The sequence below is a fragment of the Pleurodeles waltl genome, chromosome 1_1 (assembly GCF_031143425.1).
Source record: "Pleurodeles waltl isolate 20211129_DDA chromosome 1_1, aPleWal1.hap1.20221129, whole genome shotgun sequence".
NCBI classification, from domain to species: Eukaryota; Metazoa; Chordata; class Amphibia; order Caudata; family Salamandridae; genus Pleurodeles; species Pleurodeles waltl.
In genome coordinates this window covers 106923562-106948331 of record NC_090436.1, presented here as the reverse complement: position 1 = coordinate 106948331, position 24770 = coordinate 106923562, and positions in this window count along the sequence as shown.

Genomic DNA, 24770 nt, shown 5'->3' with positions numbered 1-24770 from the left:
AGTGCTACTTAATGGATTTTTAGTTGTTTTACTAATAAAAATATTATTTATTTTTTTAGACGGGTGTGGAGTCTTTTTGTGGTGTTTTCACTGTGTTAATGTAATTTATGTGTTGCACAAATACTTTACACATTTGTTCTTAAGTTAAGCCTGACTGCTCAGTGCCAAGCTACCAAAGGGTGAGCACGGGTTAATTTAGGGTGTGTTTCTGACTTACCCTGACTAAGAATGTGGTTCATACTCGAACAGGGGGCATATCTCTGCCAACTAGAGACCTGGGGCCTTATTTAAAAGCAGCCTGTGCCACTGGTCCATCACTTTTTGTAAAGAACCAGTGGCGCAGGCTGCTGACCAATATCGACAAGGTCATGCAAAGAGACTTTTTGTGAGTTTGTGAGGCTTTGTAGATATGGAGTAAGGCAATGAAGAGAAAGTTGCTGCTTTGCTTTACTTTGTGACAGGGAGGCGTTTCCATGGGTGTTGAGTGAGCATTCACAGATTTACAAGTATTTGTCAACCTGGAAATGCGTGAAAAGTCTACGCCACACCAGGTGTTGCGTAAGGGTCACACAACAGGGAGCAATATCTTTATTTTGCCCCATTTTTTTTCTCTTTCTATGTGTGCTTGGATGGTGTCCCTTCCTGCACAAGAACAATCATCCCTGTAATGCAGGCACCCTTACACCATGGTGCAAGGTTGCCTGCATTGGAGCAAGGCAGGAAATTGTGCGCCAGCACTGGGGAGAAGGACAGGAACGCACCATATTATGTAGATAACAGTGCATTCCTGGCCTTTTGTTTTGATGCAGGACAGCCCAGCAAAAAAGCTTGCGGTGCAGGCCTGCATCAGAATGTTGTAAATGAGGCCCCCCAGTTTCTAACAATGGCATAATGGGTGTGCAATCCACTACTGACATTTAACTTACAGGCCCTGGGTACACTTTGTAGAATATATTAGGGAATTGTAGGTAAGTTAATATGACAGGTATAAGTATACCAATTTCATCATGTTCAAAGGAGGAGCACAGGAAGTTTACCATTAAGAAGCAGGGGTAAAGTGCCCAGTGTTCTACAGTCAACAAAACTCTCCAGACGAAAATCAGCAACTACACTAAAAAAAAGATAGTTATTTCCTACATGAGCTTACATTTTGTTCGCATATGTGGAGGGGAAAGGAGTGGTTCCCAACATAAGTGGAGGAAACAGAGTTTAAATGAAGCAGAATAGGGGTTTCAGGCACTTAGAACAACAATGGAGTAACCTTAGAAACAAATGGCGAAAGTGAGAGTTTGTATGTAATTACAGACAGCATCCCACAACCTATCTAAGGATAATTTGAAGCTATTTCATCAAACAGAAAGATGAGAAATTTAAAATAAATTACAAAATTAGACCATTTGAAAATCACACATTCACAAAACAAAATCAGCATTTTTTGTATTGAATCTGTTAGAAATGGGGTATTTGGTTGGCAGTTAGGTTACCCCCTGTCCAAGCAAGGACCCTCACTCTAGTCAGGGTAAGTCACACAGAGTCCAAATTATCCTGTGCCCACCTTCTGGTAGCTTGGCACTGAGCAGTCAGGCTTAACTTAGGAGGCAATGAGTAAAGTGATTGTGCAATAAATCAGGGAATAACACAGTGCAAACACCACAAAAACACACCACACAGGTTTAGAAAAATATAGAATATTTATCTGAGTAGATTAAGGTCAAAACGATCAAGATTTGATAAATACAAGTTGAAATATCACTTTTGTAATAGAGTCTTCAGTTCTTAAAAAGCAATAAGTGTCTCATGCAAGCACAGAGTACCTGATTTGCTCTAAATTATCCGCACGGGACTGCAGAGGAGGAGATGCGTAGAAAATGGGGAGGTGTGCGTCATTTTCTCTGGGTGCACACAGATGATGCGTCAATGCTTTTCCACGCAGCAAGGGCTTTGCCTCTATTCCTGTACGTAGGCTTGGATCCTCTGCGGGTTGCAGGGTATTTGGATGCCCCGGGGAAGATGCAGATAAATCCTTGGTGTGCCTGATGTCACAGGAGCTGCCTTGATCCAGTGGGCAGGCGCTGCGTCGATTCTTCTCACAGGAAGTCAGGCTGCATCATTCTGGCTCAGCAATGCGGCGATCCAGTGGGCCTTGTGTTGAAGTTCCAGTTGCAATGCTGGCGCTGTGTTAATCTCCACTCGGGTAGCCGGGCTGCGTCGTTCCGGTTCAGCGGTGCAGTGATTTTCTCACCGCAGGGCAGGCTGTGCGTCGATTTTTGCCACACAAGGAGTTATTTGCAGAGATTAAGGCCAGGGTGGAGGCCGGCTGAAGCACCGCCAACAGGCTGGCGGTGCTTCAGTTAGTATTCCGAAGCCGCGGTCGCCCAGCCGCCGGATTTCCCCTGGCTGGGGGAATCCTCCATGGCGGCGCTGCTTGCAGCGCCGCCATGGGGATTCCGACCCCCTTCCCGCCAGCCTGTTTCTGGCGGTTTTCACCGCCAGAAACAGGATGGCGGGAACGGGTGTCGTGGGGCCCCTGCATTGCCAATGCCACTGGCATGGGCAGTGCAGGGGCCCCCTAACAGGGCCCCATACAGATTTTCACTGTCTGCTTAGCAGACAGTGAAAATCGCGATGGGTGCAACTGCACCCGTCACACCCTTCCTCGTTGCAGGGCCTTTCCCGCTGGGCCGGCGGGCGCTCTTTTGGCGGTCGCCCGCCGGCCCAGCGGGAAAGCCAGAATGGCATCGACAGCGGAGCGGCCATTTGGCGGTTCCCGTTTGGCTGGCGGCGCCCGCCACCAACCAAACTTGGAATGAGGCCCTAAGTCTATTTGGCCCTGAGACTTCAGGAAACAGGGGCAAGCTTAATCCAAGCCCTTGGAGAGCACTTCTCAGCAGAGCCAGAGGGCAGCAAGGCAGCAAGGCAACAGTAAGGTAGCGGTCCTTTACAGCAAAGTAGTCAGATGAGTCCTTTGGGCAGCCAGGCAGCTTTTCTAAGCAGGTTGGAAGTTCTGGTTCAGAGTTCCTTTCCCAGTAAGTATCAGGGACGCAGTTTTCATACCTACATGTGCCTTTGACTTGGGGGAGACTTCAAAAAGTGGCTTAGAAGTTCACAAGGTTCCCTTTCAGTTTCATCCTGTCTACCAGGGTCTCAGTAGAGGGTTTGGCAGTCCATTGTGTGAGGGCAGGCCACTGCCATTGACATATAAGTGTCAGGCCCTCCACCCTCCCAATCCAGGAAGACCCATTCAGTATGCAGATGTGTGCAGGTGTGACTGAGCATGCTGTAGTTGGGGTTGTCTGAGTGAAATGCACAAGGGAGCTGTCAACTTACCTAGCCAGACGTGGATTGTAAGGCACAGAAGGATTTAAGTGCAGAGAAATGCTCACTTTCTAAAAGTGGCATTTCTGAAATAGTAATATTAAATCCAACTTCACCAGTCAGCACGATTTTGTATTACCATTCTGGCCATACAAAATATGACCCTGTTATTCCTTTCAGATCAGAATCTACCACTCAATCAGTATATGAGGGTAACCCTAATGTTAGCCTAGGAAAAGAGCAGGCCTCCTAAATTTGTTTCTTTTACTACCAGGACATATAGACAACACAAGTATATGTCCTACCTTTTATCTACATAGCACCCCGTCCTATTGGTTACCTAGGGCCTACCTTAGGGGTGACTTATATGTAGAAAAAGGGAGTTTAAGGCTTGGCAAGTGCCTTTGAAGGCCAAGTCAAATTGGCAGTGAAACTGCACACACAGGCCTTGCAATGGCGGGCCTGAGACATGGTTATGGTGCTACTTATGTGGGTGGCACAATTCATGCTGTAGGCCCACTAGTAGCATTTAATCTACTTGCCCTGGGCACATGTAGTGCAGTTTACTAGGGAAATTAAATTAAATAAGCCAATTGGGTAGGAGCCAATGTCATAATGTTTTAAGGGAGAGAGCACATGCACTTTAGCACTGGTTAGCAGTGTAAAAAAGTGGAGGGAGGCAGGCACAAAGTTTAGGGTGACCACCCTAAGGCTGTTAGGTCTAACAGAATCCTTTTCAAAGGAACTACCACTTCATTACAAGAGTTGTATGGTGGGTGGATAGCAAGGAAGTCACTCAAAAATACTGACATTTCACCACTGTTAGAAAAATGTAACTCCTCTTTAAATGCAAATTTAAAAAAGTGGTTCAAAGTTTAAGAGAAAAGGAAAAATGTCAGAAATAAAAACAAAGGTGCTTATTTACAAGCCTCTTGTGCCACCAGTGCGTCACTTTTTACATAGGAAAAAGTGACACAATGGTGGCTCAAAAGGGCTTGTAAATAAGGCCTCATGGGGCAGATATACAAGAAAGTGCCACTTCGGTCCCGATGCACCACTTTTCATGTGTCCCCCTTGCCCCTCTAATGACACCATGGTTCTACTGTATTTACAATGCGGTGCACCACGGCGGATGTTACCAGAACAGCATCAACATTTTTGACACTGTTGTAGCACTTTGCTACAGTAGCATAAAAAAAGTTTGAGGCTAGTGCTGCAAAGCATTGGGTGCCCATAGATTATTATGGGTGTGTCACTTTAACGCCTTCTCATGACAGAAAAAATAGCACAGTGAAATCTTGTAAATTTTTCTGCGCCATTTTTTCGGACCTCCCTGCGTACATTATGCCTGATGCGGGCATATTGAGGCGCAAGGGGTTGCAAACTGGCACAATCCATGGTGCGATGGAATGGCCACCTAAAAATGATGCTAAGGTAGCATTAGAGCCACGCAAGGGGCTTGTAAAAATGCCCCCAAATGTTTTACAGTATTACACATTACGGCAATGTGGCACTGAACATTTTGAAAAAGATTCTATGTCAGTGGAAAGTGACTTAGTTGGGACCAACCTCCTCCCTGAAGCCACAAAAATGAACATCTAGGCTCAGATTTACTTACACTTTGCAGCTTCACAAAGTCATGCAAAGCAGTGCAGGCAGTGCATTGGTGTTTACTGTCCAGCTGGGGAGACATTCTGCACAGGAAAGGTGCTTGTTTTTCAGGACAAAAGGCAATTTTTGCTGCTTTCCTCCACTTTACATCCAGGCGGCGTTGTAGGGGCATTATATTGCAAACACCCAAACTTTAAGGAGCAAAGCCTGTTGTTTTAGAGATAGGAGCGGAGAGAAATGTTCTCATTTCTGAAAAAAAACCACACGTTTCATGTGTGCTGAAGTTTTCAACACACAGCCATTGAAGAAATGATTATCTTAGTGAAGGATTTAGTCTTTCGCTTAGAAACGAAAATTCCGTTGGACCAAACAAAGTAAGGGATGTATCTGGTTTGGGAGAGAGGCAATATGGCAACAAATTGTTGACAAGATTAACAGTGTGGCAGAAGTACAGAGAACAGTCATCGAGTGCAAGAAACGCTGGCATGACTGTAAGCGCAGGACCAAGAAAAAGATGGCCAGGAACAGGAAGGCAGCACTGCTGACTGGAGGTGGGAGTCCAACACTGCAGGAGGCCCTGGACCACATGGAGGAGATGGTCAAAGCCGTCATCCCTGAGGACATCTTCACAGAGATACAAGGACAGGACAGTGCAGATTACCAGGAGACAACACACATGCAACACACATGCAGGATAAGTCGCATGGGGAATTAAAATGCACAAATGTTAAATGTAAGCGGGGGGTGGACTTACCTACTACACAATGCATGTAAGTCATGATATTCAGGAAGTGGCATGGGTAAAGGGGCACGGCATGGGGGCATGGGCTGTACAGAGGAAACCTGGGGCACAATACTACACTACACCAACAACCTTTGCATGGGGGTATGCTGCCATGTCAAAGATGTTGCAAAGGTAAAGCCAGGCCAGGAGGGCAGGGTACAACGTAAAACTGGCAGCCCATCACTCGTCAGCCAGTATTCTCCCTACATTAACTATGGCCCAATTAACAACCTCTGGCCATATCTCCAAGTGGAATGTAACACTGACAACAGTTGCCACTACCACCTCTGTTGTGTGTGCAGGTCAAGTAGCTCATGGCAGTAACGTCCCCATGGATCAAACACACCCAAATTAGAGGGTTCAGGATGACAACGTTATCAATCCCCTGAAATCAATACAAATGTTCCAATCCTGTCAACTGTGATTGTCCAAAGTTGCTACAAACATCAGCCATAGTCAGAAACATTAGGAGGTACCAGCACTAATGCCATACCCATGCTGCATATGTCAGGGTCCACCCTGTGCCTGGGTCACAATAGCTCCAATGACACCATGCAACATCCCAAACGTCATACTGCTCAGACAACAGCATTGAAGGGGAGGCCACATGTAACTGGTTACGTAAATACACCCGCCCAGTCAGAGGAGGAAGTGGAACACTGCTAGGACAATCAGTGCAATCCAATGTACCACACATTCCCCAACATCAGCAGTACACATTACCAATGCTGACATCCATATCTTGCCATAACAATGCTATACTTAGTTTATGCTAGATCTCAACAACATATAGGTGGATGTGAAAGATCAGAGACTGGGCCAGTTCCAGATTAAGTGTGGTGCTAGTGCCATCAGAACACCCACAGCCAGTGAAACGCCTCACCATGAGAATGGAAGTAGACGGAGGGTTGAGTATGATAAGAAGGTGTCAAATCTTGGCCTGAACCAACACCTAGAATGTGATGCTGACAAGTCCACAAACTGACCACAATACATGTGACATGCAAGTGGGGCATAGGCCTGGGAGAATGCTAATATTAAAGACAGGAACAATGAACAAGAACGAAGATCACAATGTGAAAATAATCGAAAGGCAGGCATGTCACATTACAAATCCCACAACACAGACACAATAATTGTACAATATCTCATTGCAGAGGACAATGGCTCTCCTGCGGATATGCCTGTCCAGGACTACCCTGATGACATGGATGATGAGCTGACAAACATCAGCCAACAGACCCTCCAAGATATCCTTGGAACCCTCCAGACCCCACCTTCAGTCACAAGGAGGAGCACAGAACTAGCAGCCATCACAGAGGGCCCACCCACCACCCCAATTGTACGACCTGCCAGCTTCAACACATCTGAGGACTCTGACGACCCTGGCACCAGCTTTGAGCGAACTGTATTTGCAGTCCAGCGGGAGCTGGCCAAGAAGTTGCGGGTGGGGATGCAAAATATGGCAGCCAGCCTCGAGGGGGTGCGTTTGTGCATGATGTCAACTGAAGAACAGGCAGCAGCTATGCAAGGGCAAACAACTATTTTGCAGGAAGTAGAAAAAAGGTTGAAGGAAATCAGCACAGCCGTAATACAGTTGACCCAACACCTACAACAGCAATCCTGTCAACGTGTGCTCGAATGCAACATTGAACCCCTCAGGGCCGACCTGGCTGCCTACCTCAGTGATGTGGCTGCTGTTCTTAAGAACCGGCAGCTCCTCATTGCTGTAGTACTGCCCTTAAGAGCCCTACAGTTGGCAGCTACTGGGATGTCTGACTCCACGTCTTCAAAGACTGAGGTGTGTGTTGCCACTTCACAACCATCACCACCAAGGGCAGAGGAGACAACACGCACATCAAAAGATGAAGACGTGGAACAGATCACCTTCACCCGTAAGAGTATCCAGTAGCACTAGTCCCTGCCACATGGCCATCTATTACCAAGGTCCTGTGCTTTGTAACATGCCAGTCTTGCAACAACTGTACTCAAGCACTGTTCTTCAACCCACTGTTTGTCTTGTCACCCTGCCCTGTGATTGTCTCTCACTACCTCATTGGTAAATCCTGCCCCTCTGCACTGTCTGACACTTCACCCCAGCATGTCCAATGACATGTCCTTTTGCCCTTGTGTAGGATCACAATGGAATATGTCACACTAATGGACTCACAATCATGGACAATGTACACATAGCACTACAGCACTTTTAAATAAATAGCACTTATACAACAACTTTGTCTCTGTGTAATGTGACACATCAACCATGATGGCCATCAGTGATGTTTACCTCAGGTCAATGATTATTGATTGTCAATACACCTGACCTGAACGAGTCTTGGCTGATAACTATGCACAGTGGTCTGGATAGTACCATCATCTGCCCTCCCTCAGGGTTATTTCAGAGGAAAAGATAAATTATACACCATGATGCTGTGTTAGACAGAATAACGCTTCCTCAAGGGATGTCTAAGCCAGAAAATAGTGCCTTCAATTTTTTTCTGAAAGTCAAAACTTACGTATGTGACATTTGCCCCAATTTTGAGCTAACACACACCATATAGCATGAATGGATGTGTATGAGTTTCCATAGAAATAAGTCACTGGGCTGAACATTGTAACAAATGATAGGTGTGAATTATGTATACCATACCACATGAGAGCATACTACCACTCACCTTATAAGGATTCACTTGGACATCAGGCTGCAGGCAGACTTAACACAGTGTCCTAAATACCAAATCTGGTAGCAAAGTATGTGACATTGAAAACATACATCACAAAATAACCACACTTTTGGATCCATAGTAACCGTGAGTTGCGGGCGCAATGGATGGCCGAATCTTAGCTAAGTAGCTTTGGTGTAGCTGCCAATGTAACAGCTCAGTTGGGATATGGTTGCAGCATGGGACACAAAAGCTAATACAAAAGAGACACTGTTCACTCATGCCAAGGCCCTGATCTACAAGCATTTGACACATACTGTAAAGGGTTACCTAGATATTTATTAAACAGTAAAACAGAAGCTAAAACCAGGGGAAACACCTTACCTAACCTAAACTATCCTAACTACACATTACCCACAACTGGCCCTAACTAACCTAAGCTAGACTTACTTATCAAATTTAATGAAACAATCTAAACATCAACCCCCTACCCCCTTTGTAAGACGGGACTCATGGAGGACAACATATACTAACCTAAACACATACTATCTTATACTAAACAAATATATATATATATATATATATATATATATATATATATATATATATATATATATATTATTTAAACACCAAAACCCCAACATTGTCCCCCACACACATAATAAAAAACAGTTGTAAAAAGTATGATACCCCCACCCCCCACCCACTACTACTAACTAAACTAACAGCCTATACTAACCTAACACTAAGCCCCCTAAACCCACTAATTTAAAGAACCAGGAAAGAGGAGGGAGGGAATCATGGGTGAGTATAAGCCTACAAGTTGGCCCTCTGCAGGGTCTTTTTGATGGCACGCACCCTCCGATTCACTTGTGCCACCTCCTGCTGCAGCCTGGTCATTTTATGCAACACATCCAAGTTCTGTTGCATCCGGTTAAAAGCTGCAGGGTCTATGACTGCAGCAGGGGTGGTCTGGGTGCCAGTGGAGGAAGTATGGGCCCTTGTCGGTGCCATGTCTGTAGCAGGAGGTGCAAGTGGTGCTGTGACAGGTCCTGGAGCTGTGGATGTTGATGGTCCAGCAAAGGTCCCTGTTAATGTTGGTACCACCTGGGTGGTAGTAGTGGTGGTGCTTGTGGTGGTGCCTGTGGTGGACATGGAAGGGTCGCCTTGGGCAAATGCTCTCCACACTCCGGAGGCTCTTTCATGGCAAAAACGCCTTGCCATGTTGCGGAAACCAGACTCCACATCCAGAATGTGGCGGTAACGCATTGCCCTGCGCTGAAACTCTCGAGTCTGGATAGGAGTCATATTGGCAGCTGTTAAGACAAATAGAAAACCAAACATTAGGTACTTCATTGTGTGAAATGGCTCAAGAAGTAAATCAGACAATACATCTATTGTACCTGAAACAGCCCATATCATCATACAGATCACTGATTGTACCTGAGGCAAGCCAGCCTACACATGTTGTATCATCAAACAGCACATCAAAACCCTAAAAGATGGGTAACAACTGGATTGACTTTGGCATCATTGTTCAGCCATTTGTCAGGTAAAAATCATGCTGCAAATCCTCCACCACGGACAGGCCAACAAATTAATATGTTTTTGATGACAATCTAGGGCCACAAGGTCTGCGAGTTGTAAGTGGAATTGCCAGGATAGAATGCAGTTGCTAATCATGAGTGGGTATCCTAGATTTGGACACATGATTTACAGATCTACATGTCTGTGTACTAAACTTGGATCATCAGCCCTAGGTACACTATTCACAAGCCTACGCCTGGGCCGGGGGGCTGTGGACAAGCAACAAATAATTGCAAACAACAAGGACACCAAGGAAGCTTTGGAAAGCTGTACATGGGTTTGGCCAGCACACCACAGGTAAGGAGGAACTCCAAATAGGATACACCCAAACCTTTAGACAATCCCATCAACACTTATCTTTGGAAATGCAGACCATTGACAACATCATTTCCTACCAGTAACCCATGACTTACAACAAACAGATAGATGCAAGCACACCTCTGGCCATGAGCTGCAAGAACACCTAGGCAATTGTACTCAAGTGCATCATACTTGTAGCACAACATGTGGAGCAACATGCTGCTAGGAAGTGAAACATACAGTCAAACATGTTAATTAGTCAATAGGGAAGCTGAAGTCTGTGGGTAAGACTTTGGCATCCCTATTCTGGGAGAATCAGGGTCTGACTGGCTGACTAAATCACTAATGTGGTCTACTGCTACATTGTCTGATTCCATGTTTTATCCACATAACTCATCCCTATTCACATTGCCGTATTTACAGGACTGACCTACAATCTCAAATTATGACAATACGATAAGGATTGGCCAACTCAAAGATGGAGAAAAAATGATACTCCATTCAAGGAACAAAACCGATCATCGACCAGCGCATCACACCTTGCTATGTGTCCAACACACAGGAGTCAATCACACGTCATCAGCAAACACAACACAGAACAGAAATATCAACACTTACTGGAGATGTCTGGGTCCTCAAATTGAGCCACATCTCCAATAGTGTAGGGTGCAGGTCCACCTGTAAGGCATGGAAGGGAGAAATGTGCTCAATGTCTGTGCACTGTACAACACTTCCAAATACAAATACTATGTGTAATATTAACTCAGAAAGTCAAGCCTATCAGACATGATGATACTGCATCCTACATACCACTGCAAACATGTACTGACCCGGGGATTCCAGTGAGTGAGACACACATATCTGCACACATGCAGTGGCCCTAACTATCATGTGGTGGCAAACATGCTCCCTCATTAGTTAGCAGACTAATTCATGGAGTGTATTCCTCTCATCATGTGTATCCATGAGAGACATGCAAAGCCACTTTCCGTGAGGACTGCAATACCAGTCACCCAGACATTGTGACTAAGAACAATTTAAGACACACAGGTACAATGTACATAGGGCCAGGGACAGTTGTTAGCCCTCAATTTGTATCATTTTCTTCATTTGATGTGCCACAGCTATGGTAAGTTGCACCAACCATAGAGATATGAACCAGTGTGCCTACCATTTGTCCTCCATCCCTAATTTAAATGTGGCACTACAAAATCCAAATATCAGTCTAAGATGTTACCTGAGGTCAGCTATAAATTGTTACGTATGTGTCAGAATCCAGTTCAGACATGTGTCCGCAAAAATTGAGGGACACATTATTTCTTGAAATATCTGGATTTGAAACATATGTTAGAGCCACATTGGCATCATCAATTGACGTGAAGCCAGCACTAATTTACAGGCTCCTGTTGTGTTTTAAAAGTTAGTCTAGCTGTTGCGTCAACAAATGACGGTAATGTGTAGGAAATATTGTATACCTCACAGGCAACTGTGGCCCATATTTATACATTTTTTGCACTGCATTTGTGCTTCTTTTTATCACAAAGGCGGCGCAAACTTACTAAATACAATTGTATTTTGTAAGTTTGCGCCGCTCTTGCTTCAAAACATATCACAATTGTGGTGCTAACAAAGTAGAAATATGGCCCTGTATGTTTAACTGCCATTCCACATGTTCCAAAACATTGCCTGCAGCATATGAACAAATCAGCTACTGTCAATACAGCGCATTTAAACGTGCACATTACTCTGATTTGTACTCAACAACAGGGCCACCAATCACAATTCCCAGATGGTCCAACAGGTCTTGCTCCCTGGCAACAAGGTCAGCCCAGCGGTGCTTCAGCTGGTGGTCATTGCGCAGTGTGTTGTAGATTCTCTGGAGATGGTACAACACCTTTGCCCATCGGAGCCTCCTTGCCTCTGTGTGATAGCTTTTTATCACACGACCACCTGCCTCTATCATTAAGGGTAGGAAGTGGCACACCAGCCAAATAAACCCACCCAGCTCCTCCTCTCCCATCCTGCCAAGATGAGGCCTACCCAACATGCTTGCACCAAAAAAAAGGGAATAAAGGGGTACAGAGGAGAATATAGGGAAAGTAGGACAGGGAAATGCAAAATAACTAAGAGCACAGCCCAACTATACCCAAACTACCACTACCCACAACAGACTCTCAACACAACAAAGACAAATGTTGACACCACAAATGAACAAAAAAACACTAACACAGGATACCACAGACAGTTATGAAACACAAAAAGACAACTTAAAGACCACACTGGAGACAAATTCACAAAATGCACAGAGAGACAAGTCAAAACACAGCCACACAGTCAGGAAAAATCACAGACTGCAAAGTGAAAGTGAAAGTGAAAGTACACCCACTGTACCAGTTCTGTAAACAGGATATTCTATTACATCACTTCTTGCCTCAAATGCAATGCGTTTTTATTGTTATGCGTCAAAATATTATGACGCTTACAGTCTGTGCGTCATTTCTTTTGACGCACATGCTTAGAAATAACCCTGCATCCATATTTTGAAATATGTTTTATACTTAACCAATTTCAGGGGGGACAGTGTAGGAAGTACCGCTCAGGGCCAATTGATGTTTCATGGCAATGTGCATCATATTTCAACACATATGCGTCATTTTTTGACGCCTGTGCATCTTTTTTGACACGTTTGTGTCAACATTTCTGTCTTTAACTGGGTTTGGGTCATTTCTCATTTGTAATAGTACATGACAGTTGTGACAATACAGAGATAGGCTGATTGCACCCACATTGGGCATTACGGTGTCTGGGCACATGTGACAGATCATACTACTGCGGACCATGATCCTCTACTTGTACCAGATTTGTACTCTTCACTGACGCAATAGATGGCCAAACGTGTGAGATACAATTAGGTATTACCCAGTTTGGGCATGTTTTGCGTCAAGAGAGGATAGCAAGGCGACCCAACTCAATACAGTAACTCAATGCCTATGGGTCAATGTGTGTGATTTGGCTACTACTATTGTTGTTGTCCCACTGTGTGACAATCACAAGATGCATTTTTGCAAATCTGCTTGTATGCATGTGGAGTCAATGTGTCCAACCCTCAGATGCTATTCAGTGTGGAAATGAGAGAGGACATGTGTTAGTCATACACGTAGCAACAACTGCTGTGTGCACTTCCTAAGTCTTTTGGAACATAAGCACCACCAATGACAAAGCATGCACAGGATAGAGAGCCAACGGTTGTTCATGGCAATGTTCCTAAACTTAGCCATCACATGTGCTGGAATGTTGGATACTACTTCCTAGGCACTTGTTTGTTTACCCACCATGAGTCAGGCATGGGATAATGCTATGTGGGTACCGTGTTTGTGACACTGAGTCCCAAATATAATACACAATTGTAATGCTACGCCACAGCAGTTGGAGTCATATAAATGAGCCATGTCTCTCCTGTGGCAGTGGAGGACCAGCAGACCAAGCAGCACATGTTCACATATTTCCAGTGATAAAATGCGCAGAGGTGTCTGGTTCAAGTGTGTGGGCCAATGTTTAGCCTGTATCATTATTGGGGTCTATGTTGTCACAGTTACGTGCAGGTCTAGTCATGAATCAGTGGAGCCATTTCCTGTATCTACAAAGTATCCTTCGCAGATCAATAGAAGGAAAGCCAATGAGGAATTGAGAACACACATGGGGATGGTCCAGCTCTGTCACTGCAGACGTGTTATGAGACTGTCAACAGGGCAACCGTGGTGTGCTGACAAAGTTAATGTCTCAGGATTCTTATACCAGCAGGTGTCCTCACAACATTTGCACACAGGTTGGCCTTTAAAATTCCCACTGCATTTGGGAACATCAGTGCCTCTGTGCTGATTAATCTCACAGCTATTCACCACGCAAGCCCCATCAATATGTTGGGAGCAATGTGAATCAGCGTGTGGACTGTCAGGGTCCTAACATGTGTAGACATTTCATGCACATTATCTGACGTTGTTTGTTGTGCTGGAGGCACCATACCTACTCCATGCATACAGCCTTGGTACACTGTCACTATTTGTCACTCATGCATGCATGAAACCCAGACAAGGGATAGGCCATGATTCGGCTATTTGGAGACAAGTTCCCCCCCATGGTACGATAAATAAACTGATTATGCTATGCAATGTATTTAAGTATGCATTGTAGACCCACCCCACACAATACCCCAGGAGGAAAGTGAGGGTTGAGAAAGCAACTATGATACAAATGTAGCCACAAGGAACCTTTAGGGTAACGCAAAGACAGGAGCCAGTCAGGCTAAAAGGATGCAGGGTCAATCAGGATCCAAACATTTAACAAGGTATATACACAGTGGTCAGACTGAGACTAGTCAAAGGTGGAACAACACTGTGGAAACTGAAAACTGTGTTTCTCCTGTATGTTGTCCCCTTGTGTCTGTGAATGGCATCTGTTGTTATTTGGAACTGTCATTTTTCCCTAGGTGTGTATCCCATTGGGTGAGGATATCAAACATGCCTAGCAGTGTCACTACCTCATTGTCTTCCTGGCCATGTGTCAATGTAGTGGTGTATGTGTTGTTTGTCCTAGAGGGTTGTTGTGCAGTGTGTACATAAGTAGGTTTCTGTACTTACCAACAATTAGGCCATTTCCATATCGTCCATCCTGGAAGTGTTGATTGATGGTGCAGTGACGGAAGATGAATGAATCATGTACTCTCCCAGGATACTTTGCCACGATGTTGGTGACCAATCCCGGTGATCGCCAATGACCTGCACATTGATGGAGTGTGTGTGCTTCCTTTTGCGGTATAGATGTTCGGTTGCAGCAGGTGTCACAAGGCGTACATGTGTGCAGTCAATGGCACCAAGGATGTGGGGGAAGCCATTAATTTGGTAAAACCCCTGTTTTGTCTCCTGATGCTTCTGCTGTGTGTTGGGGAAGATGATGTGGTGGGGTGTGAGGGAGATGATAGCATCCAGTACCTTGGGTAGGAAGGCGGAGAATGATGGTTGTGAGATCCCAGCAACCAGGGCACCAGTGGTTTGAAAGGAGCCACTTGCCAACATGTGGAGTACAGCTAGCAGCTTGGTTTCTGGTGGAATGGTGCGGGTTGTCTGCAAGCTGGGTGCCAACTTTGGCTCAATGTTGCGCAGCAGCTGCTGAATGGCTTGCCAGTTGAGCCTGTACCTCTGAATGATGTCTTGTTGGCGCAGAGTCCCAGAAGGGTTGCCCTCGTGCAGAATATCCTCTCCTGCCTTCTGCGTTGCCTTTGGGGTCCCTGCTGGTGTTGTGGAAGCTACTGTTGTTGATCCTGTGCTCTGCGTCTGCGTGTATGCTGGATGAAAAGCACCTCCATGTCTTCCTTTTGGAGCTCTGCTGTTGCTTCTGTGTGTTTTCATTAAGTACAGGTGTGTTTGCCCCATTTTAACGCCTTCCCTGACCCAGGTGTTATTTTTTGATGCAAATCGTGCTGTGCGTCATTTTCTGACTCCGCCTCCCGGCCGTGTGTAATTTTTGCGTGGTAGCATAAATAGGTAGCACAGGAGCTTAAGTCATTTTTTGGACGGGAACACCTACCTTGCATGTCATTAACGCAAGGCGGTTTCCCGCATCCAGAAAATGACGTACATGGTGGAATTTTGGCATTCGCAGGCTCGGGTGTCAAAGTTGAAATATGGTGCACGGTTTGAGCCGATTGTGTGTCAAGCTTTTTTGACGCACATTTGGCGCAAACAGAGTATAAAGATGCCCCAATTGTGTTTTGTAAGTTTGTGCCGATTTTGCATCAAAAAACGACACAAATGCAGGGCTAAAAAAGTATAAATATGGGCCTATGTTGCTTAAATCGCTTGCACTAAGTGAATGATTATATACCTTACGACGCAATGTGAAGTGCTCCGAAATCTGGTTGGGGCGAAGGATATCCTATATATGATTTTTTCTTTGAAAAACGTTAAATTACAAATCTATTTTCTCCCCTGGGATTTAGGAGGAACTATGGAGCTTGTAAGGTCACCACAAGACCAATATAAAGGCTAAATCCAATATGCAACTCAGGAGAACATCTGCATCTCGGTGTAGTCCTTGGTTAAATGCACATATCTGCTTCAAAGAAATCCAAAAGATGCAGATCCCTAGTGACTTATTTCAGTAAGTGAAAACTTTGTTACTGTGGTTGTTGGCAATTAATTACAGGGCACATCCACACTTTACAAAATTATCCAGTCTACTCACAGTTGCAGGTCAGCATATCACTTTAGAATCACTATTTTCTGCTAGTAAAACTTTTATGAGCACACTGTACTTGTTCAGAAGATGAATGACCATACAATAGACCCCGATCTCTGTTTCGCAGAGCACAAATCATGGGGTCGGCTTTTTAAAACCCTGGTTCAAGACGTTTCCACAAGGATAGCTCAAGTCTGAGGTTTTGTATTTTCTTCACAAGTGCACAGTGACTTTTTTAACATCTTTTTGCAAGTATTGAACACTTTGAGAAATCAGTGAGCAGGCATATAACAAGAACATTCTTCTGTACCATTTGAGAACACTTCTGGTCCATTCTAAAACATTTGCCTGGTCCTTCCAGGTCTACGTTTACAACAGGAGTTGTCCTATGGAAATTGTTTTGAACATGTCCAAACTACGAGTGGATGAAATTTTACTTTCAATGCAGAGACATGGGTTTGGGGATAGTCCGAACTCCACGATAATATATTGTTGTTTCCCAACCCCAAATTTTGCAGATGGGAAAACCCTTTGTCCGCTCCCGCTTCCCATCAAAGTCCAATGCTTCCCAACAAAGTCCAATGGAAGCACCCCCAGCCTGAGTCAAGGGGGTTGCCACAGTCAGAATGGAGGTTATTACATGATGCTTACAACAGCAGTTTTCCCTGACTAGGTAACCCAGGAAGAGCTGCAGTTGGATAGTCTTTGCAAGAGCTGGGTGTGGGCAATGAGATCAGTTAGAAAGTTGGCCTCTGTTGGGGGCATTGGAATTCAAGGGGCTACCATCAGGACATTTCCTGGTTGGAAGTGTCTTAAGTGAACAGCTGGATCCTGCAGGAGCAGTTACCCAGGTAGGGGAAGGTCAGACGAACTATGCATTTGGGGGCATACTGGGAGTTGAAGAAGACTTTGGTGAGTAGTTGAAATGACGTTGTTTGGCAATAAGCTCATGATGCACCTAGTAGAACAAGTTGCAGGAAGCAACTGGCTAGAATCCTCTGCAGCATTCTACTCTAGATTCCACATACTGAAGCCAAGCAAAACCTGAAAGACCTGGAGGTATGTTGTTGCCTTTAGTATGAGGGCAGGCAGGAGGATATTGGTTAGTGTATCGGCAGCTGAAGCAAAATTCACAAACTGTAAATAGGAAAAAAACAGAAGAAATGATGCACAACTTTCATATATCTTTCGCAACTATGCCAAGAACTACTCGAAACTCTCTAGGAAAAATCATAAATGGTTACAGCCTTCAACCCTGAAAGGGTTACAAAGCATTCTGGAAACTAATATAATAGGAGAACCTTGTTACCCCATGTTCCTATCCCAAGAAGCTTTTTTGCTGCAAGCAGTGACCATGTTCACAGTAGGACCACAACTCATGGCTAATTAGAGTCTTCACCAGCCAGGTCCATGAAATCTTTTCTGAAATGTATCACTGGCTTACAAAATATTAGACGCCTCTAATCATAATAAAAAAAAGTGATTTTTTAATTCTTGTAAGATTTGTGCATTCCTGACAAAACTAAAATAACACAGTAAAAACAAAATCAACTGTCATACCATCATCAGTCTCACCCATATCGAGGTTGACTGAACCTTTGGACTTGGCGAAGAGTGTAGAAGTCAGAATCATTCATTCACAAATCAATTACATTATACCATAAACAATTCTAAACACCATGAACAAATATGACCACTAAATCAAACTACAAACAGAATAAAGTTGCAAAGCTTTATTACAATCCCAAAATCAATGTCACATATATTGTGCACAAAACTGTTATAAACATGCATGAAAACCATAGGCTGACTGAAATGTCTGAAAAGATTTAGCCTACTAAACATCAATACTGTTAGACACTCCAAAAGAATAATATAGATTAAGAACAATACAATATATGCATAATTGTTAACATTTCAAAGCAGGTGATGGTGATATCAGTAAATCATCAAAATACAATTTTATCATTCAATTTCAGATTTCAACTTTCAAAGCTGGGCCATTGTAGGATTAGTAAACTCATCTGGAGACTCTGAGAATTAAAGTGTGAGAGCAGACTTAAGCAGACTCCAAAAGAGCTCTAAACAGCATCTAAACAGGTGTGGGACTAGGTGAAGACTGACCCCAAATTCAAAGTTTCTCACTAATTATAATAACCAAAATCCTTTCGATTAGTATTTCAGGAGGGCAAACTTTGGGCGTCACAGGAAAGTACGTTACTGTAATCCGACAGTTTAGCCTGCATGTTTCAAGATGAGTTATTTCTGGTTTAACGAAAACAGACGAATCACCAGCCGATCCTTATCAATTAATGTAACTCTAAAGCAGTCAAGAACCATAAAATCATATTACAGTGTAATAGTTATTAGTATGTGTTAACTTAGTGTGCAAAAGTGAATTATTAATTTGTGAGGAGATGACCTCCATCAAATTATTAAAGCTAGGCTTTAACTCAGATCACTGAGGACATTCTGCTAAACTTCTGGTAGTTATGGGATATGCAGTAGGCTTTTCCGAAGAGAATTGTGTTATGAGTTTTGTGAAATGTATGTAAATGCACACTGGAATAATGGGGGTATAAAAGTCACTGATAGTCAATGTACTTTGCCATTAGAGCCAACTCTTGCAGCAATAATGAAAACAGGAAAAAGCTACTAGCCAATTGTTTTGCATTATTGAGGACAGGAGATCATGTGATGAGTCAGTTGCCTTCCAACATGGTATACACCAGAGCTTTCAATCCTCCTGATGCTCTTCTTTGAGTGGAGGGGGTGGTCTAGTCATAGCTCCATCAATGGGACAGACCTCTATGCCATTACCTCCTACTGGAGTAAATTGTCACAGTTTTCTGAAAATGTCATTCCCGGTTCTTCCCATAGCCCCAGTTTTCAGGAAGCCTCCTGTAGTCCAGACCGTCCTTAAGCTAAGACTCTCACACATGCCAGTCCAGTCCCCTCTCAGTTGGCCAGCTGACTCTCCCTCATAAGGTGGATTTCTTATTCAGCATTGTGTGTCCATGAGGCAGAACAGGGGGCCAGCCAACTGACCATTTGAGGGCTCTCCCAGCCACACCTAGGTCCTCTTCATGTGTAGATGTCAACACCAGAGCAGTACGCGCTTTATTGGCGACTAGAATGCAAAAACCCATCACTCTCAAAACAACGTAATTTATGCATTGTGCTGATATGTTGTGGTTTAACCTTTTGCATTGCAGAGTTCAATCCTGAAAACTTATTTTTATTATGATTACAAATATTGTTCCTTTGCAATGTATTGCTGCAGGTTCTCAGAGTGTGTTAGGGTGTGGCCCCTTTCCAGGGCCTTCCAGAGACTTTCCCTGCAACATGCCTGGGCGTGGTTGTGGGCTGGGCCAAGACTCTATAAAAGAGAGCCAGCCCAACTCCCAGTGCTCACTATTCAGAGGTCCTGGTGCAGAGCAGTAGCTTCTTCCTGAGCTCCTGTCCCGGTGGCCTATTGGATCTTCCAGGCTTCTGCCCTTCATCCTTCATTGGTGATCATTGTTCCAGGCGGTAAGACGGTGGTTGGACTGTCCCAACACCGTTATCGAGAATTTTCATATTCTTGGTTTAATTCTTTAATGATTAACAGATTACTTGCGCGCTACCATTTCTTGACATTTATATGGTGGTTTACAAACCGGCAAGACGCGCAATTTGTTTCATAAAGGTTTGACTTTGTTATTCATTGCGCGCTGTTATTTCTTGACATTTGCATGGCGGCTCAAGAATCGGCAAGACGTGCGATTCGTTTTATGGCGTTTTAACATTGTTGTCCATTGCGCGCTACTATTTCTTGATATTTACATGATGTCTTACGAATCGACAAGACGCGCGATTCGTTTCATGAGGATTTAATTTAGTTGTTCATTGCGTGCTACCATTTCTTGACATTTACATGGTAGCTTAAGAATCGGCAAAAGTCCCGTGATTCGTTTCATTGTACTTTGATCTTGTTATTCATTGTGATCTGTTATTTCTTGGCATTTACATCGTGGTTTACGAATCGGCAAGACTCGCAATTCGTTTAATAATGATTTGACTTTGATATTCATTGCACGCTACCATTTCTTGGCATTTTACATGGTGACACTCGAATCGGCAAGACGCACGATTCTCTCCTCGAGTTTAATTCATGTTGTTTATTGTATGCCACTATTCTAAGATATTTATTATGTAATATTTGAGTTGACAAGTTATGTGATTTGTTTCCTGAATCCATATTGTGTTATTCATGGTGCACAATCCTTTTATGGTGTTTACTATATATATATATATATATATATATAAATCTGCAATATGCGCAATTTGTGTTGAAACATTTTAAGAGTACACAGAAGGCCAGAGTTTCTAGATGCAATATTGTATGGTCCTAGTATGCATTCTCAAAAAAGGATTTATATGATTGGTTTAAAATTTAGTCAGAAGGTTTTTCTGATTCTCATGTAAAGGAAAGTACTTGAATAAGAAAGTTTTCATTCAATCAATCTAGATTCCCATACAGGTATCCGGCCATCTTGAAACTTAGTCATTTTAAGCTTAATTCTTAGATTGTTCATGTTTTCAGAATGACTAGGCTTAGAATCATAGTCTAGTATTGATTTCAGGAGATATAATTTTCATATTGTGTGTTCTAACCTTTTTCTTACTACAGGTCTCCTTCCCAGCTGTTCCCTTCCTAATCCCCTCTTCCCTTCTTGAACTCTCTTAGCCTCTGTGATTTATCTATCAGAGTCTTGGAGCTGTTCAGTGGTGGACATGTTGGGAACGTGCGCAGACCCCGAGGATCTGGTGACTCTGACAGTAGATAATAGATACCAAGCAGACATCCTCATTTCCTCCTCTCTATTGGGCTTTACCAAGGTGAGGAGTCTTCTGTTGAGATGGTGGATTGACTGTACTAGCCACCGTTGGGGACAATCACAGCCCCAACTATTCTAAAATTCCTATCATCAGACAGCAACTATTTGCATCACTTTGTGTTTTGTTTCCTAGCAACCTATCTTAAAAGTCTTTCCCCAAAATTGGGGCTCCACTTTTAGGAGTTCCTAGTGCATTCCAAGGCTCCTGCCCTATGTGAATGAGGAACCACTCCTACTTCCTAATCTGGGGACTGGTTTCTTCTCAATTGGGAGTAGAAATGAAGGTCTGAGAAGATTGTTGTAGCAAATGACCATCTTTCATCTGATGACCCCCTCCAGAGTATTGCCCTATCTGCTTTGGTTGCTTTAGAACTCTACATACTTAACACCTGCTAATCAGTAGAAAATTGTCTATGCTTATCTTTAAACATATCTGAGTTGGCTATTTCCAAAATCAGCACATTGAACATGTCTATAAGTCCCTAGTATGGACCTGTTAGTTAAATGCCAGAAAATGCAACACCGTTTGTGCCATGCACTACATCTGCAGGTCAAACATGTCTTCAGAAGACTAGTAGAGGCTTTAGGCAGTAAAATAAAGGAGGCAAACAAGCAATTTTAAAAACAGTAATTGAAAGTTCATTTTGGATTTTAAATTCCTATAAATTGGAGTCCCTGAACCAGGGTTCTAGCAATTACCACAACTGAAGTTATGCATTATAAGGCATTATAATGTAACCCTGCGCTTTTATTTTTCAAAACCTTTTATTGAGGTTTTTACATGTGATAAGCTTTGCAAGAATCAACTTTAACGAGAATAAAGAAAGTAGTTGCCTACAGACTTTGTACAACTGTATGATTCATAGTAATTGACCAATGTAACATGTAAGCAAAACAGACCATAGCACAGCGATCTAACTTCTACAATATTATATAATCAAGAATATTGTGGACACAATGTGAGCCTGACATGAAGAGTTACAATAGCATGTGTGTGAACCAATGCCCCTATGAAGTGTAGGGGGCTTGAGGATCCCATTTGGATAAATGAACTAGGTTAAAAGAAGGTAGGGAGAAACCTCCAATATGGGGTGGGGGAAGAAGAACAACTTGGGGCTAGGGAGTGGTTCAGCGGGAAACGATATAACTGGGGAGTTCAGTTGCCCAGATGTTGACAATGAGGGATGTCTGGGTGGTGGGGTCTTGGTGTGTGTAGGGTTGTGCAGGTGGGATGGTTGAGGGGTTTGAGCGGTAGCAGTCCCTGGGATATTCCTATCACCAAATGGTCCTCAAGGGGTGAGGGAAAGGGCGTGGAGGATGGTGGAGGGGGCATTTGAGGGTGCATATGTGAGTGTGAGGGGATCATCGAGTATGGGATTTAGAGACTCTTATACCCTTAGGTCATCCAGGAGAGGAGAGATGAGGTCATCTAAGTAGGGGGATCTTGAGTGATAAGGTCTTTGAGTTGCATGAGCATTGAGTCCCAGGCTTCTGCAATGGGGTGTTTGTGAAGTTTTCTGGCCTCTGCCCAGTATAATGTGGAAATGTTCACCTCCCCCAATGAAGTACCATTTGTTGGCATTGCTACTTGGTTGGAAAGTTGTGAGCTCTCCAGCGGAGAGTCAGCAGGCGTTTCACAAGGAAGAGACCCAAATTGTTGAAACATGCTCAAACTTTTTGGTTGTTACCCCTGCGAAAGTGTCCCAAAGCCACCGACCTTCCAGGTGTCCTGCATATTCAATTCAGCGATTGTTGCTAGTGTGGTATGTACTGCTTGCCAATAAATGGTTATTACGGGACAAGTCCAGAGCATGTACTTTAAATCGGCCGCAAGGGTTTGGCACCTAGGACTTAACAAGTTGGCCGCTGGAAACATGGGATTTAGTCGGGTTTGGATAAGGTACGCCCTATGAAGTACGATAAATTGAATGTTTTTGAAATGCACATTTCTGGAGACTGATTGGGTTTAAGAGGTTTGGGCCATTCTGTATAGTACAGTGGTCTACTTAGGTTGTCCTCCCAGAGTTGTAAGAGTCTTGTCAATTTGGGCCCTGTATGCTCCCTTTTGGCTCTGTAGAGCCATGTAATCAACTGCCTTCCCGCCATCATTATGTGTGTGGACTAACGAATGGGTAGGGGGGTCGTCTTCTATCAGACCCCATAATGATCGTAATGTCACTATGAGTTGACCGTACAATAAGAATTGTCCCAGGGGACACCGTAATCCTGTTGTAAGTGGTCAAACATAAGGACCTGAGCATTTTAGAAGAGGTCATCTACGACGTCAAGGGAGTGCTCATGCCAGATTGACAGATGGTCAGCTGTAAAAGATTCCAAGGGTCCAGGGAGGCTTTGAAGATGAATCATGAAGGAGTAGGAGGGGATGTCTTTTATCAGTTGGGTGGCTCTGGCCAGGCATTTCCTGGGAAACCAGACATGGAGAGACCAGGAACGGTTATGTTTAATCTGGGGGTGGAGGTGTTGATATAATATGCGGTAGAGGATCTTTCCCTGTGCTTGTCTTGCCTCCGAGAGACCCGCCACCCACCGGCAACCGGAGTTTTGTGAGGGCTACTCTTCTCCTGTGTGTTCACTCCACAACAGGTCTTCCAGCAAGCAGTCTAGGTCTAGGAAAAATCAGCAACTGGGAAAGACTGAGACATTGGTAAATTAGTAGAATAGTCTGAGACGGACTATCGCTTTGGAAAGGGCTACTCAGCCCATTAGGGCGAGTGGTAGTCGCTGCCAGAGACCAAATTGAGCCTTAAAGAATACGAATACCCTTTGATGGTTATCATAAAGAAATTCCAGTTGCGTGTGATAGGGTTGGATCCCCGGGTATCAGACCACGGCCTCCTTTCAAGGTACTGTGTAACTTCCCAGTTGGATTTCCTGCAGGGGTGTGTCCCTGTGGAGTGGAACGATGCAAGGCTTCCTGCAGTTCACTTGGAGTCTAGCTGAGATGGAGGCTATCTCCAACAATGCATCTCGTATGTACAGGAGCTGATAAGCCAATGGTTTCAGTGCAATGGCAAAGAAGATAAAGGAGAGTGGGCAGCCCTGTCACTTGCTGTGGCTCATCATAAATAAGGCTGATATGAAGCGCCCTACTCATCCCCTTGAAGTGGGGCCTGTGTATGATAGTTTTGTTTATGCCTACAGTCTTGGGCCTATCGCCATCAGCTGAAGAACCTCAAAGAGATAGTCCCAGGAGAGAAAATCAAAGGCTTCTTCCAGATCTAATATTACGGTCACAGCATGGGGAAAGCTCAAAAACGCTTGGTTTATAATGTAAAAGAGATGTCTAAAGTTATTAGCGGTATTGCAACCCAGGATGACGCTGTTTTGATCAGGGGGAATTAATGTGGGGAAAACCTGCTAATATTGGTCTGGTAG